Source organism: Hesperophylax consimilis, chromosome 16 (genome assembly GCF_061612785.1).
Source record: "Hesperophylax consimilis isolate HC1 chromosome 16, BYU_Hcon_1.0, whole genome shotgun sequence".
Classification (NCBI taxonomy): Eukaryota; Metazoa; Arthropoda; class Insecta; order Trichoptera; family Limnephilidae; genus Hesperophylax; species Hesperophylax consimilis.
Genome location: NC_142851.1, coordinates 35,281,893 through 35,297,821, shown reverse-complemented (window position 1 = coordinate 35,297,821; position 15,929 = coordinate 35,281,893). Strand labels below are relative to the sequence as shown.

Here is a 15,929-nt window from a genome sequence, read left to right as displayed (position 1 = left end):
AACAGCTGTTGAACACGAAAAGCAATGCCAATGACAATGATGTAGTGTGGAAATTTTTAATTTTTTTGTTTTTAATTGAAAAAAAATGCTACCGGACAGCAAAGTGCCCATAACATTTTTTACTCCAAATGTGCTAAGGAATAGCTGGTTAAAGTTTGTCGGGTACGTGCCGATACACCCTGTATAATATTTGTGTAAGCATCATTAAATAAATTTAGAAATCAAAATAAATACGTAATCTTAAAATACATAAAAGCTATATAATACTTAATATTATATTATGATAATACTGATTGGGTACCTTCATAATATTACCATGAAATGTTAAAATGCTGATTGCTTTTCGTTGCCCTAATAAAACAAAATGCAATTTTGTTTTTTTATTCAAGCATTTCTTTCTGTTTTACGCCATCTTTATATTCAAATTTGAACAAGGAAACTGGTATCCACTTTAGGCAATTTAGAGACAAATGTTTTAAATAAAAAACATTTTAGCTTTGATTCAGACTTGAAACTAAATAATAATAACTAGTTAAATTATTTTATATTCCAAGCACCCCCCCGCCCAAATTTAAAAAAGGGAAATGTATACATTACGCTGCAGTGAAGTTTTTCCTATGTAATATTATTTTAAATGTTACGTTTTTAATCTTGCAGTTGCAGTTTTGAACAGGCTAACCAGTATTACAACCACCTGATGATTTTAGCATCACAAAATATCCGTGATGAAATCAGATGGCCTTAATCGTAAACAGGTTGTGTAGGCGTAGCAAAAAAACAAATTAGCATTTTATTTTGTACCGCAAATTGAGTGTACGAAAGTGCAATCGTAGACGGAAGACGTAACGGTGAATATATAGAGTCTGTTCTGTACCTACCTTGTGATTGTGATTATAGTTCTTCCTGTGGCACAAGTCCTCAGCGAACGTAATTTCACTTAAATGTTTTTCTTTGATTTAACAAAAACAATATAGATAAGTTATCAAAATTCCATGACGCCATTCCTTGCGATCCTTGTAAAACGATATAATCTGATTTAATCTGTGATCTAGACCGCACACGCGACTGGACACTAGAGTAACTGGGATTAAAACTAGCCTACATAACATTAGTGCAGAGGTTTTTATGTGTTTCACACCTATTTTCATAAATGCATAATTTAACAATAACATAGAGAAATAAGTGATGCGCATCTTCTCAAACAAGATCATTACGGCAACATTTGCAGCCAGCTATAAAGAAGCGGTGATTCATCTGGACCGGATTATTCCGGATGCTGCGATATTACAACACTACAGAATACATTTTACAGTTTCTACATGCCGATCTTTCCTTCTCACCTTTCAACACGGCATTTCGGGCATCATTACAGCGGTCAGCATCCGGGTCCGGGTTGGTTTTAGGTAACAGTGACCAACGAGATATATCAGATTACAGAAGAGCTTTTGAGTGGCAACCTACGTTGCTTCCGGAAACATGGCAAATAACATTTACAGTAAAAAGCAAGTATGTTAAAAATCTGACTGCTTGCTCATTTCCTAATAAAACATTAGTCATTCAGAATATATCTGAAACGTGTTCATGCAGGTAATAAATATGATGGACGAGATGTGAAAATATCATTATTTTTAAGAAAACGTGTTCCGACTTCTTTTTAACATATTCGTGTTATAGTGATAGTTTTTAATGAAATTTGTCAATTCATTCGTTATAGACCTGCAGTCCCGTTTTTAACAAGAAAACGAATAATTTGACTAGATTTTTAATAAATCAACAATACTTTATATCGGTGAGCTTTCTCCGAGTAAGAAGTATTTCAATTTCCGGAAATGGAAAATAACGCATTTATTTAGCTATATTTTGTTAAAAAAATCGGATAAATTGATTTAATTTCTTCACGCCATGTTTTGACATAGGATATTTTCTATGTATTTTTTGCTAAACCCAAACTAAGAACCTGTTTTAGGATCATAGGTTCACATTGACATCTACAACAACAGCCGCCAAGTGAACAATAGATTTTAATATTTAAATATTGAAGACAATATTAGTGATTTTTAAACGCAAATCTGAAACAGAAAAATCAGAAAAGGAGTTTAAAAATCACTAATATTGTCTTCAATATTTAAATATTATAATTTGAGGTTTTACTCAATAAGTTATTCCGAAAAATAATAATTCATTTTCTAGACTTGCAGAAAAAGTCAATAGATGTCGCACATTAAAAATAAAAACAATAAGATAGGTTTATCTATAAGACGCTGTCTAGGATTGCATTTAGTTCGGGTTGAATCTTGCGATCATACATAAAAGATAGTTGCCAATAAAAATGTGCGGTGAAAAAATGAAGACAACGTTGGTAGTTCTTATTCGAAGTATGATACAGTTAAAAGTGACCGATGAGGATAGGGTCCCATTAGCGCAGTTGGTAGAGCATTGTCCCGGAAAGACAAGGGTCCTAGGTTCGAGTCCCAGATGTGACCGTTTCCTTTTCTGATTTTTCTGTTTCAGATTTGCGTTTAAAAATCACTAATATTGTCTTCAATATTTAAATAGATTTTAAATTTAACGTAACAACCGTCGTGCTGCTCATTATTATCCTACTGGTACAAAGTGTTTGTTTTTAAATAAAATTTGCGTAATAATCGTGTCCCTATTTTCTGTTTATTTACTAAAGCTAATAATGCTTTCCAGATTGTTAAAGTTAGATTATGAATGATGTTCCTTATATTATTTTTTTGTGAAAACCTCACTATGAAAATCAGTACCCTGATGGGCGTAAATTGGTACTGCTGAGGATGGAATATGAATTTTTACTGAAAATTGTAAGGCAAAGAGGTGTTTGGATAAGTGGAGATGTTGTTTTTCAGATTTAAAATTAAGTTTTCTCAAAAAAATGTCCTCTTTGTTTGTTCTAAGCTTTCGTTTTTTTGTTATGTTAATACGTACAAGAGTGGGCCAGTGAGATTAAGGCATCCCCAATCGGGGTATGTTGCAAGGCTGAAGAAGGATGCGGGGAAAGAGAAGGAGAAGAGGAAGATAGTGAAGTACCTGGCTATTCAGATCTGGTAACCAAACACGGCCAAAGTCTTAGTCTTACACCAGGGCGATACTGAGAGTATCTTCCACTCTGTACTTCATGACGTATTATCACGTTTAGATTGAATTATTAAATAGGTAGATAAAAAGAGATCTACAGTTCAATTAGACACCTAATCGTTCAAATGCGCTAAATCGAATCATCAAAATACTTATTTCGGGTGTGGGTCTGTCTGTTAGTGTAACTCTAGTCCAATGAAATCGGATTTGCTTTGAAGTTAAGAGTCATTTTCAATTGGAATTGATTGTGTGAAGAATTCAGACAAGCGTAAAGTACCTACCTTTACTAACAACAACATCAAATTGTCTTTTTTCAAAATAGGAATTGATATGTTAAGATTTCAAAATATCCCATGGTTTTTCGCGGGTCTGCGCTAAAGGATCATCAAACATTAATTTCGGTTGTCCTGTAAATTACATAATATTTTGCCAAGATTTCAGACTATCTCGTGATGTTTGACGGGTCTGCGCTAGTATTACTATAAACATGTAGTGAGAAACTGACCCTGATTGTGTCACCGGTGAGCTTTATTTTCCACTCGATACATTTTAACACAATTTATTTATTAGTTATTTAATGTGTGTTTATTGCACCAGTTAATGTAGTGACCAGTGACCAGTGATCAGTGACCAGTTCGCAATCAAATCATTAATAAGTCGATTACGATAAATCAGAAACATTGTTAGTTTGAAGCAAGACACAAAGTAAGGACTTCTGAAAAGCACGATCCTAAACAATAGTGTTTTGTTAATGATATAGATCTGCGCAGACCAATTAGAGAGACCATCAGAAGTTTACCTGTCGATCGGTTTATCTTTGAGAAATCTAGTTTGTTTCCTCAGTTACCTAGTAAATAAAGATTTCTTGAAAATAATGATAACCGTAGTCCCTTGACCCAATCCCAAGTAATACTCGTTTCAAATATAGAACAGAAAAATGATTTTAATAGTTTCATAGTGGAAAAACTTATTCTAGTACTATATTGCAATCACGTATGTAGCAGCCAAAAACATGCATTAAGAAAATGAAGATATTTTTGGTAATTCTGTCAAATAAAGTGTTAATTTTATCTTTAAAAAAAACTGTTTTACTATTTAGTGATTTATTTTTGGTTAATTTACCTCCTCCTTTAGCCAACTTTTCGAAAAGCATTACAGTATCCATCATCAAGGCAGATGTGTAATCGAAGATATTTTTTTGCATTTTCTAGATTTTATTTGCCCTGAAGTGATGAGTTCATTGAACCAGACTTCACGCAGGACTAACGCACAGATAACCGAAATTAGTATTGTTATTATAAGTAATATATTGTCATAGTGCTGACATAGTTCCAAGTCCCAGTCCTCTAGCTACAAGAGTGAGATAGACAAATAAATGAATAACAGACGAATACATCACGTGACGTTCCTCCCGGCACCATTTATATTTGTAATTTTTTTTAAATTGAAAATATTTTTTCTGTAACAACGTCCTACAAAAAAAATACCACAAAAAAATATAAAATTGTGGAAATCCTCATTTTGAAATGCTTAGAAGTAGATACCACTATGGTAAGTAAATATAAATATGTCACCCGAAGGATTTCGAGTGTCACAGAGTCATCAGAATAAATAACATTTCTCTCTACCTTTATAATAATTCTGTGCTGAGATTCGGCTAGAGGTTTGCTTATTTTAAGATTCCCTTTCGTATTTGAATATTTTCCATTTTTAAAGTGGATTTAACAAAAGAAATGGAGATGGTTTTGACAGGTGGATTATTGAAGGGAAACACGGCTTTGAGGGAGAAAACTAATGAGAACGTTCGCCCAGAGAGAGGTTTTAGCTTCAGGGAAAAGCAATACGATTGGGAAATTATGTTCATGAAATTTGAGGAGAATTATAAAAAGCAAAATCTACTACATACAACCTTAACCGTTTTATATAGGTATTCAAGTTAAAGAACGACTCACTTCGGGATAGAAATCTCTCGAAAAGAAAATGACATTCATTTCTGCACAAACTGTACAGTTGCGAAAGTGCTTACACATCCACGAATACATTATGTTACTTATAGAATACGGATTTCTGAATAGATTAATTGTTATTTAGTTTCCAAGGATGTAGTGCCGATTATGAAAGGACGGAAAACCCGTCACCCAATGACGGCACTAGAAAGAACAACTCGCCTGTGGGAGTTAGAAAGTGGTGAGCATAGACAGTGTAAATAGGCCCGGTATATCAGTTGATTTTAAGCTCGGCTTGGTTGGAATGTCGAGCTTAGTGCAGCTTCATAGGTGATTCGTGTATAGGTCGTAAATCTAGATATCAGCAATAAATATATATATCCTATTGTTACACTGGTATATATTTATTTTGAATTATGCATTGTCTTACTGCACTTATATTAATAATATTAATTTTTAACTGCATCACTTGCAATAGTGTTTTTGTTTACACATAATTGTTTTTAATTTATTGCTATTATTATCCTGTTTACCACTGTACGCTTGTAATTCGATTATCACTGTATTGTAAAAGCCATTATATGGCGTTTGAATAAATAAATCAATACTACACATATTGTCTATTATTTTATTATTTGTCTGTGTTTCCTTTTCTTTGTAAAACTAAAGTACTGTCTACGTGAGTGATACATCTATGCTAACGTCATCCGTCTAATGTCATCAACAGCAAAATCAAAATCTCAACGACAGCAGATTATTTTTGGGCCTATAGTTCCCCACTTCAATCAACCGATTTAGCCAGTTTAAATTTGAGCGAAGAATGTGGTATAGTAAAGCGAGGATACGGACTGACTGATGTGTGGTAAATGTGGTAAGTGCGGTGCACGCGGGCCGCCGAACAACAAGGCGGCCTTTTAGAATTTATTCACTATATCGGCGGTTTATATTCGTTACATTAGCTACCTAACCTAACCCAACCTACTAAATCTCACCTAACTTAACCAGTACAAAAATATAAAAAATAAACTGTGACACTATAATTTACAAAGAATTAATGAGAACAAGAAATGCAATGTGGGCACGTTTCGTGGCACGAAGTAATGCGCGTGTTCGGATAACAAGAAAGCCACCCTCACATATCAAATCTTAAATAGAACAGCTGACCGAGTGGGAAGAATTAATAATTATAAATGTGTGTTTATACGAACCACACAAAAATAATAAACATTTTATTTGGGCACTGATTTGTTTTATGAATAATCAATCACCACAAAAGTTTCATGATCTGAGCGTAAAATACGGTGTATGCTATCTCATACATGTACATTCTATTCTCTATATGATGTATTATTTATTTATCGCTGTATTAAATTAGCTATGTTTTGTAAAGCACCCAATCTGGCGTAATAAAGGTTTGCTAAATACAAACATGCTTCCCGACAAACTGTTCATGTTTATTTGTATAAATATCAACAGAGTCACCATACATTGCTCTCTAACTACTTTCATAGTAAAACTAACTAACCATCACGCCGTTTCCCCGCAGGGGTAGGCAGAGAGGACGGACCGCCAAACAACTCGGTCTTGGCACACACTCCTTGCCTCATTCACATTCATACATCGTCTCATACATACTCTTCCATTATTCTGACTCTTGACATGGCCCGACTCGAGTATCTGATTCACTTGATCGTGCCATGTCTTCCTCGGGCGTCCCCGACTTCTGCTACCATTCACATTTGCATCATATATCCTCCTTACACTCCTATCTTCGCTCATTCGCTCTACATGCCCAAACCATCTAAGCGTCCCTTTCTTAATCTTACTCATTACGCTTACATCAGCCTTGCACTCTTTGCGGATCTCCACATTCCTCACACGATCAAACATGGTTTTACCACACATACGCCTCAGGGATCTCATTTCAACAGCATTTAATCTACTTTCATCCTTTCTTTGCCAGTTCCATGCCTCACTTCCATACATCAAGGTAGGTACCAGCACTCCGTTGTGGACTGCTAACTTCGCTTCTTTGGACAATTTTTTGTTAGCGCCTACGGCGTTTAGTCCTCCATTAACGGAATTACCTGCATTTACCCTTCTTTCGATATCTCTGTCAGCCTTCCCATCTCTCGTAAACATACTTCCTAAATACACAAACTCATCCACCTGCTCCAAGTATTCCCCATTCACAATTATATTGCACACTGTTTTCGTACTCTCTCTTTCAAACACCATTACTTTAGACTTACTTACATTCATCATTAACTCATTCTTCATGCATACTTCGTTCATCCTAGACACGAGAGACTGTAGATCATCTATACTATTAGCAATCAGCACCGCATCATCAGCATACAACAGGCAACATACTTTCAAATTATTCAAATTCGCGCCCAATCCCACCTCTTTCAATTCTTGCATACAATTATCCATGTATAGATTGAATAACCACGGTGACATTACGCAGCCTTGTTTAACACCTTTTGTGATATTAAACCACCCCGTAAAACCACCGTTTACCCTAACACATGCAACGCTTCCCTCATACAGAGACGCAATTGCCTGAATCAGATTCGTATTCACTCCATACTTGGACAACACCTTCCATAGCTTTTTCCTGTCGACTCGGTCGTATGCTTTTTGTAAATCTACAAAGGCACAGAAAAGTTTCTGGTTTTTTGCCAGAAACTTCTCAGTGAGCATACGCAATGAGAAGATCTGGTCCATGCACCCCCTTCCACTCATAAAAGCACCTTGCACATCCCATATTTTATCCTTTGTTTCCTTTCTTACTCTTTCAATCAAAATTCTACCATACAGCTTGCCAACTGAACTAAGCAGGCTAATAGCCCTATGATTCCCACATTCCATACGTGACCCTTTACCTTTGTATAATGGCATGATCACAGCCCTTCTCCAATCTAAAGGCGTGTAACCTTCCTTTAAACATTGGTTAAAAAGATTGCACAACCATGTGAGAATTACACGGCTACCTCCTTTAAAATATTCAGCAGCAATATTGTCAAACCCAACAGCCTTACCATTCTTCATACATTTAATCGAGCTTTCTATCTCATCCATGCTAATTTCGGTAACATTCACTCCATCGTCATTCATATCTGATTTGCCACTGGAATCACTGTCACTCACTTCGCTTTCGAAGACTTCCTCGAAATAATTCATCCATCTCTCTTTTATTTTTTCCTCATTCGTCAACATTTTTCCATCTTTTGATTTTATCACTTTCATGCTTCCGTTTTCTGGGCCACTCCGGGACCTTTTGACTTCTTTCCAAAACAACTTAATGTTTTCTTGGAAATGGTTTGTCATTTTCATTCCTTCATCCTCTTCCAGGCGTTTCTTTCGTTCTTTCACTCCAACTCTTACTTTTTTCTTACATTCCTTATATACTTCTTTCGCTCGATACTTCTCTTCGCTGGAAGCACTGCCAGCCGCAATCAGACACAACCATGCTTTCTTCTTTTCTGAGACCAGTGCTTTAATCTCATCATCCCACCATGCATCACCTTTCTTCCTACCTTGCGTACTTATTCCACAAACCTCCCTAGCAGATTCACAAAGACACACTTTTATGTGGTTCCATGTTTCGTCTATGCTTAGACCATCCATTTCCTTCGCATTCAATCTTATCTCTGCACAATTCACATACTTACTTCTCACATTATCGTTTTGCAGTTTTTCTATTTTGACTCTTGTCGGAGTTGGTACCGTTTTCACTTTAGAGCGCCAACCGCGAAAGAGGTTTACTCTCGACACTACAAGAAAGTGGTCAGTTTCGACCTCAGCCCCTCTGAAAACTCTTGTGTCCTCGGTAACAGCTCTCAACCTAGAGTCAATTACTACAAAATCAATAATTGACCTCTCATTTCCTCTTTCCCACGTATATTGGTGGATACCTTTATGATCGAAGAAAGTATTCGACACAAACAGGTTCCACTCTAAACATACTTCAAGCATTCTGTTCCCGTTGTCATTCGTTCTTTTATCCCCAAACATACCTAAGACCGAATCAAATCCGTCACGTCTAATTCCCACCCACCCATTCAAATCGCCTGCCATTATAATCCTTTCGTTCATATTTTTTAGTCTCATTACAACATTCACACCAGTCCAAAAATCATCTTTCACTTCATCGCTTTCAGAATTAACAGGGGCGTAGCAAATAACAAGAAACACCCTTGTCAAACCGATTTTAAATCTGATCCACATTATTCTCGGACTTACACATTCATACTGCAACATACATTCAATCATTCTGGGAGACAGTAGCGCTGCAACACCTTGACAAGCCCTCTCCGTATCTGGTCTCCCAGACCAAATGACGAGCCTATCATTATGCTGCATTGTACCGCTACCTTTTTTCATACTCTCTGTTATACAAAGTACGTCCAAACATTTGCTCACCATAGTATCACACAGTTCGTTCATCTTTCTTTCCATTCCTCCTCTAATGTTCCATGTACCAATTCGACATTGATCACGTTCCGTCCTCCTCTTTGCGCCACCGAAGGGTTGGCGATGTGATGGATAGCGAACCTCATCGACATCTTTGTCGGCCATTCCCTTCCAAGTACTACTTAAACATCTTAATTATACAACTTATCATATCGTTACACACATAAAACAAATAATACATATTTATACGCTTAATATAACATTTAACTTAACAAATAAACTACCACTAAAAATAGTTATTTTATCACTATATAATTGTTTTAAAACACTCCATGTAGACAGCAAACCAAAGAGCGCTTTACTTTCATAGTATTGGTATTATATACGAGCAGTACAACTATAGAACTCCTTTGTTCAAAAGAACTCTCTATGACAACTTGTATTGTACCTGCTTATATGGCTCACACTCAGATTATTACGTTATGTTCTATTATGCTTATAATTTTACTCCTGTAAAACTTGCCTATAACAATGTATCCACGTAAAAGCCTCACGTATACCCCCGGGGCGGGCCTGCTGATGATGTGGCGAAGGCATCGCGCGGTGGGCGGCAAGTACACCAGTGCCAGCGCCAGCGCCGCCCAAGGAAGGTAAGTAGCCAGCAGCAATTAGTCCACTTTCCAATAAGTTATAAACGCACGCCGCAGTTCGCTGACCGGACGATGGACAGTGATATTACAAATTTCTCGCGAGCGAGCGATGAATATGGTTGTTAGTTATTATTAGTTTTATCAATACAATCACGACTTTAACTACTTCTTTAATCAACATTACAATAGAGGTATTATTTTGCATTCAGCGTTCAATGTAGCCTTGACTTTTATTCGCGACGCTACGGGTCAATAATTTCACTAATAATTGATGACAATAAGGCTCGTTAAAAATTCTTTTAGTGGTTCCTAATTTATCTTTTTTGCTATTTATTACAAACAATAATAAAATATTTCTCTTTTAAAAGCATTCAACTAAAATATATCATTTTAAAGGTGTTCATTATAAGGCATTTTATCGAAGATAAAATAAATAAAAAAATGTATCATAGCAATAAATAGAAGAAATATAGAAAAAAACATTTATACAAGGTGTCTAAAAGTCGTAGTACAAGCGGGAATTTGAAACCTTTTGTTTTCGATCTGAGCATTTCGAGCAACTAAAAGCTAAAAACTTTTGAGCCGAGAATATGCTTGGACGCATTTTCAAATACATTATAAAAGCTGATTACCTCTTAGAGACAGTTGTTGAATTTTAATTTTAAAAATTCCAACTTTTAACTCGATGTACATGAAAATGAAAGCTCAGATCAAACAAATTACACCAAAAAATCGACTGTGTAGATTCACCAATTTCCCGATTGTAGTATGAGTTTCCGGACATTGTGTATAAGGGTGCAAATCGACTACCAATGTGTGTAGATTCCCCAGTTTCCCGATTGTACTATGAGTTTCCGGACATTGTGTATAAGGGTGCAAATCGACTACCAACGTGTGTAGATTCCCCAGTTTCCCGATTGTACTATGAGTTTCCGGACATTGTGTATAAGGGTGCAAATCGACTACCAATGTGTGTAGATTCCCCAGTTTCCCGATTGTACTATGAGTTTCCGAACATTGTGTATAAGGGTGCAAATCGACTACCAATGTGTGTAGATTCCCCAGTTTCCCGATTGTACTATGAGTTTCCGGACATTGTGTATAAGGGTGCAATACGACTACCAATGTGTGTAGATTCACCAGTTTCCCGATTGTACTATGAGTTTCCGGACATTGTGTATAAGGGTGAAAAATATCAAAAGTAGCATTTAAATAAATTGTATTTTCATACCTATACAACAGAACGAGGTGTGTTTTTAATGTTTTTTTTCTTTTTTCAAGGGAAATTCATATAATTTCGTTTCGACTCCCAAATGTAAAAGACATTGCGTTAAAAAGTATTCCACTGTTATATTTCATAATTTGGTGGAAAATAAGTATTCGGAGTCCTAAGATTATCGTCCACTTTATTCCAAATCTACATGTGATATAACCCTAATTAAATGTAAAATAAATACAGTTTCGTATTCTTCAATAACAGCCAACTTTCTGTTGGCGTAATTTTAATTAATTAAAATTTAAAAAACTTTGCATACATCACAACTTAATACTTTTCATTAGGATACAAATTTAAAAAAAATTAATACGACCAACCCGTGACCGGATCAAAACCAAATAGCTCACCGCTCTACAAATGAAGTCGCTCTCTAATAATTTATTTATCAATATTTGCTAACCTGATTTTTAAAATATTCCATGACGCATAGTCTGCGTAGACCTTGTTTATGGCCATCGTTGAGGACACTTTTTACAAAAAATGACACCGTATAATTTATTCAAGTAGGTTTATTGTTATTATTTTAGAAAAGGGTGCGCACTGAATACAAATATTGAACTAGACGCCTTTGCAAGGTTTCTTTGGTGAGTTTCTTTCAGAACTCGCAGGCCGGATATATCACGTTTCCAAACTCCTGCATCGGTCACTCGGTCTATTAAATAAAGCGGGAAAACCAACTCATGGACGCATTTACGAGTAGAACCTTCAACACAAGAGACTTGTGAAACTCACTTCTTATATGTTATAAATTAAGAAGACGAAACTCTCTGACTGAAGATATTTCGAAACAAAGGCGGTTACAAATTAATAATAATGATACATCATACTCGTATTTCCCAAAATAATTAACAAATACCTTTCCTTATTCGTTTAAAAATCAGTAATTTCGTTATGTAAAGTTATTTAAGGAGTAATAAATATATAAATAATATCGTAGGTACCAAAGTCAATATTATTTTTATTTGAAATGTGTATTTGTTTTGTTTAAAATTTGAACTTGATAGATCAATTCAGATAAACACACGTTTTATTAGAAAGATTAAGCTTGGAGAAGAAATGATTTTGCACGCGGAGGACTACATTACTGCTCGGTCACTTCACACGGCATGACTACATTACTGCATCGGTCACTTCACGCGGCATGACTACATTAGTACATCGGTCACTTCACACGGCATGACTACATTACTGCATCGGTCACTTCACGCGGCTTGACTACACTAGTACATCGGTCACTTCACACGGCATGACTACATTACTGCATCGGTCACTTCACACGCCATGATTACAGTTGCTATTTTATCCTCCATTGCAATTGATTCACAAATCTATAATTATAATAGTCAGTGATTTTTTACTGGTTTATTAGTTTACCATAATATTAAATGATTTAATTACTGTCTATATCAGAATGAGTTTTTCCACCTAACTGGCGAATTTTTTTCACATAACTCCACGCCTGTTATCTTTGAGGATGCTACATCTGTTTCAGGAAAGGAAGGAGTGTAGAAAAACTCATGTTGTAGAAAGGGGGAAACAGAGATTCCGGCAGGTCGTTCCAAGTCGAGATGTTGAACTCAAGAACAAAACATATAAATGACCTGTTTATGGCAATGTCAGCCAATGGTTAGTCCCGCGTTTGACGCGGTTCCCGACTATGCACTATGGGATCAATGACGCAAGTTCCTAGAACCATTTTCAAATTACAATGACAGTATTCCGACTATATTCTAAAGATTACAATTCTATAAAACGCCGTTTTCTGAGTTATGAAATATAAAACGATTTATTAGTTCAAAGGTAGATTCAGGGAAAAACTAAGCAGATGATATAAATGTGGTGTCGATGACACAATAAGTGTTGATAGTTGATATATTCCGGAACTGAGCGATGCGGACTGCGTATAGAAAGTCGTGGTCAGACGTTTATTATTATAGCGCATGCTACCCATTGGTAAAGAAGAAAGTAGCGGAACGCACTCTAGGCGCATTTGGTTAGGTGCACTCCGAGCATCGCACACAAGGTAGACGTGCTGGCATCCTATTCACTGTAGAACTCTAGGACAACAACTGTAGATGGAGTTGTCTTACAGTGTTGAGCGAATTCCAGAGCTTTTTGCCAAGGTTTTTTGATCGGCTATTTCATAAAGAAAGAAATTGAAGTTCTATTGAAAACATTTATCGGCAGTTCATTATTCCAGTGAACTCTCTTATCTTGAATAAATGTCGACATACTTATCACAATAAATAACGATGAGTGTAAATGGAATATATGGTTAAGAAAGACGTGACACGATCAAGTGAACCAAATACGAGTTGGGCTATGTCAAGAGTCAGAATAACAGAAGAGTAAGTATGAGACAATGCATGAATGTGAATAAGATAAGGAATGTGTGCCAACACCGAGTTGTTTGGTAGTTCGTCCTCTCTGCCTATCGCTGTGGGGAAACGGCGTGATGGTTAGTCAGTTGGATAAAACCTCGGAGGTAAACCTTAATTAATAAACGCTTTTAACATTAAATTTATATCATACTTTCTCCTTCATTATTCCGTTAATTATTTACCTTAATTGAGGCAAAAATATACCTTAATCAGAGAGACTCTGGAGACTTATTAAAATGTTTAGGAAAGTACACACAACTTAAAAATGAATTCGCTACATGACTCTCATTCTCTCCACGCTTAGTTGTTTAATTAGAATGGTCAGAACACATTTTTTAAATCTCCAATGATTTTAGTGAGAACGTTTTGTAAACTCAACCATTTGGCATTTCATCTTTCTGTTAATTTGGTAGGTAGATATTTAAGTACCTACGTACAAATCTTATGATTTCAGATGAAATTTTCGTTTTGATTTAAAACATATTTGTTTGGATGCGAGCGCTACTATTCTATAATAGCATTATTTAGCGAAAGGGGATATCTTTACGAGTATATAGCTGTCTTCAGAGCAACTCACCAAATTGTTTATTTCAGATATTAATGAATGACCATCAATAATGCACGTATCAATTAACTGATAAGTACCCGATTTGACATTCTCTCACATGCAGTAGATACACAGTGTGTAGGAAGGAATGCAGAAAACCTTGATGGATAAAAAACTCTTATAATGCCATGGTCAATGGTAAGAACATGTCGTTGGCATTCTCCGGTAAGTACCTTTTCAATTAAATCTGGATTCAAATATTAAATTAATAAACTAAATACGCACTGCGGGAATAAACATTACTCGTGTGGATTCTCATTTAAATTACAAATACAAATACACACGCAGTAATAATGTTTTTTCTTACCTTATAAGTAAAAATCCTTTTTACACCGACACTATCACAAAACACAAAAATTCACTGGTCCACCAACAATAATAACTGTTTTTGAAACAATATCATGTAAGTATTGAAGCCATTTTTTTAAATCTAACACTGTTAAATATCTAATATTATTATTCTGGTACCTTCGCAACGAACTGTTCACTGCAATAAATAATGAATATTGTCGAGGTTTAATGCTAGTTCGCGCGCACTTGTTCGTTAATTGCAATAAATTATACGACTGGGTCTGCTTTCGTTCAGCAGTAATTGAATTAATTAATCAAGTATTCAGTTTGGTGTTTTTATTTTTCGGTAGATTCCGACGATCCAACCGTTCAACTCGAGAGCAGTCGATATACAAACTGGCGGAGCGGAGAATTGAAACTATACGCGGCCATGTTGTCCAATCTCCCTCCAATTCGTTTGAAACCCCCGCGCCGCGAGGCCCATACAGTGGTACCGCGCTCTCCGGGATGTGATTCACCTCACAAAAAGCAGTAATATCGGTAGGTGTAGACGGTAGGTACCGACGGTAATCAGAATTCAGAAACACGAGAGGTTGTTTTCGTAGAAGGCAATTTCGAAACGAGGAGAAATTATTTCAAGAAAAAGTTGCGTACGCGTTATGTTTATTGTAAAATCGAATGCGCCATTCGATTGGTAAACATCGTTGAAAATGTCGGTAATTTGTTAAAGTCCGCATCATCGCAAATTAATATACATAGAAATTTAATCATTTCGACAGTTTGACTAATTGAATTTATGCGGAATATGCAGTACCTACCATCAACCATTGTTGCCATTTGTATATCGTCCATTCTCGATGGCACTGACTTGATCACGTGACACAGAATCTGGAGTCTGCGGTCCTATTGTATCCCTAATTTGGAGTATGTTGTGAGGCGACGTGATGGGAAGGGAAAGGTTAGGAAGAACTTCGATATTCAGATCTGATCATTAAACATAGCATAGATATCCATTTCAAGCAATCAGCGCTTTGGTTTTACTAACTGCTTTCCCCATATGGGTACACGTGTTGTATTTGATTGATTGATTGATTGATTATTTGGGAAACTTGGCTCGTGTTTCTTTGGGAAAAGTGTGAAACTTATTACAACTTAGTCGTGTGCTTCTTTGGGAAAATTGTGAAACTTATTACAACTTAGTCGTGTGCTTCTTTGGGAAAAGTGTGAGACTTCTTACAATCTAGACGGGTCCATGTTCGA

The 15,929-nt window shown here is 36.0% G+C and overlaps 1 protein-coding gene across 1 annotated transcript in view; it reads right to left on the bottom strand.

The window, feature by feature from the left end:
• Positions 1-15,082, bottom strand: part of LOC149417130 (uncharacterized) — an 87,086-nt gene extending 72,004 nt beyond the window's left edge. Inside the window, exon 1 of the mRNA XM_089641245.1 lies at positions 14,686-15,082. The gene's annotated coding sequence lies outside the window, so the exon portion shown is untranslated. The remainder of the gene's footprint in view (positions 1-14,685) is intronic.
• Between the last annotated feature and the right edge of the window lie 847 nt (positions 15,083-15,929).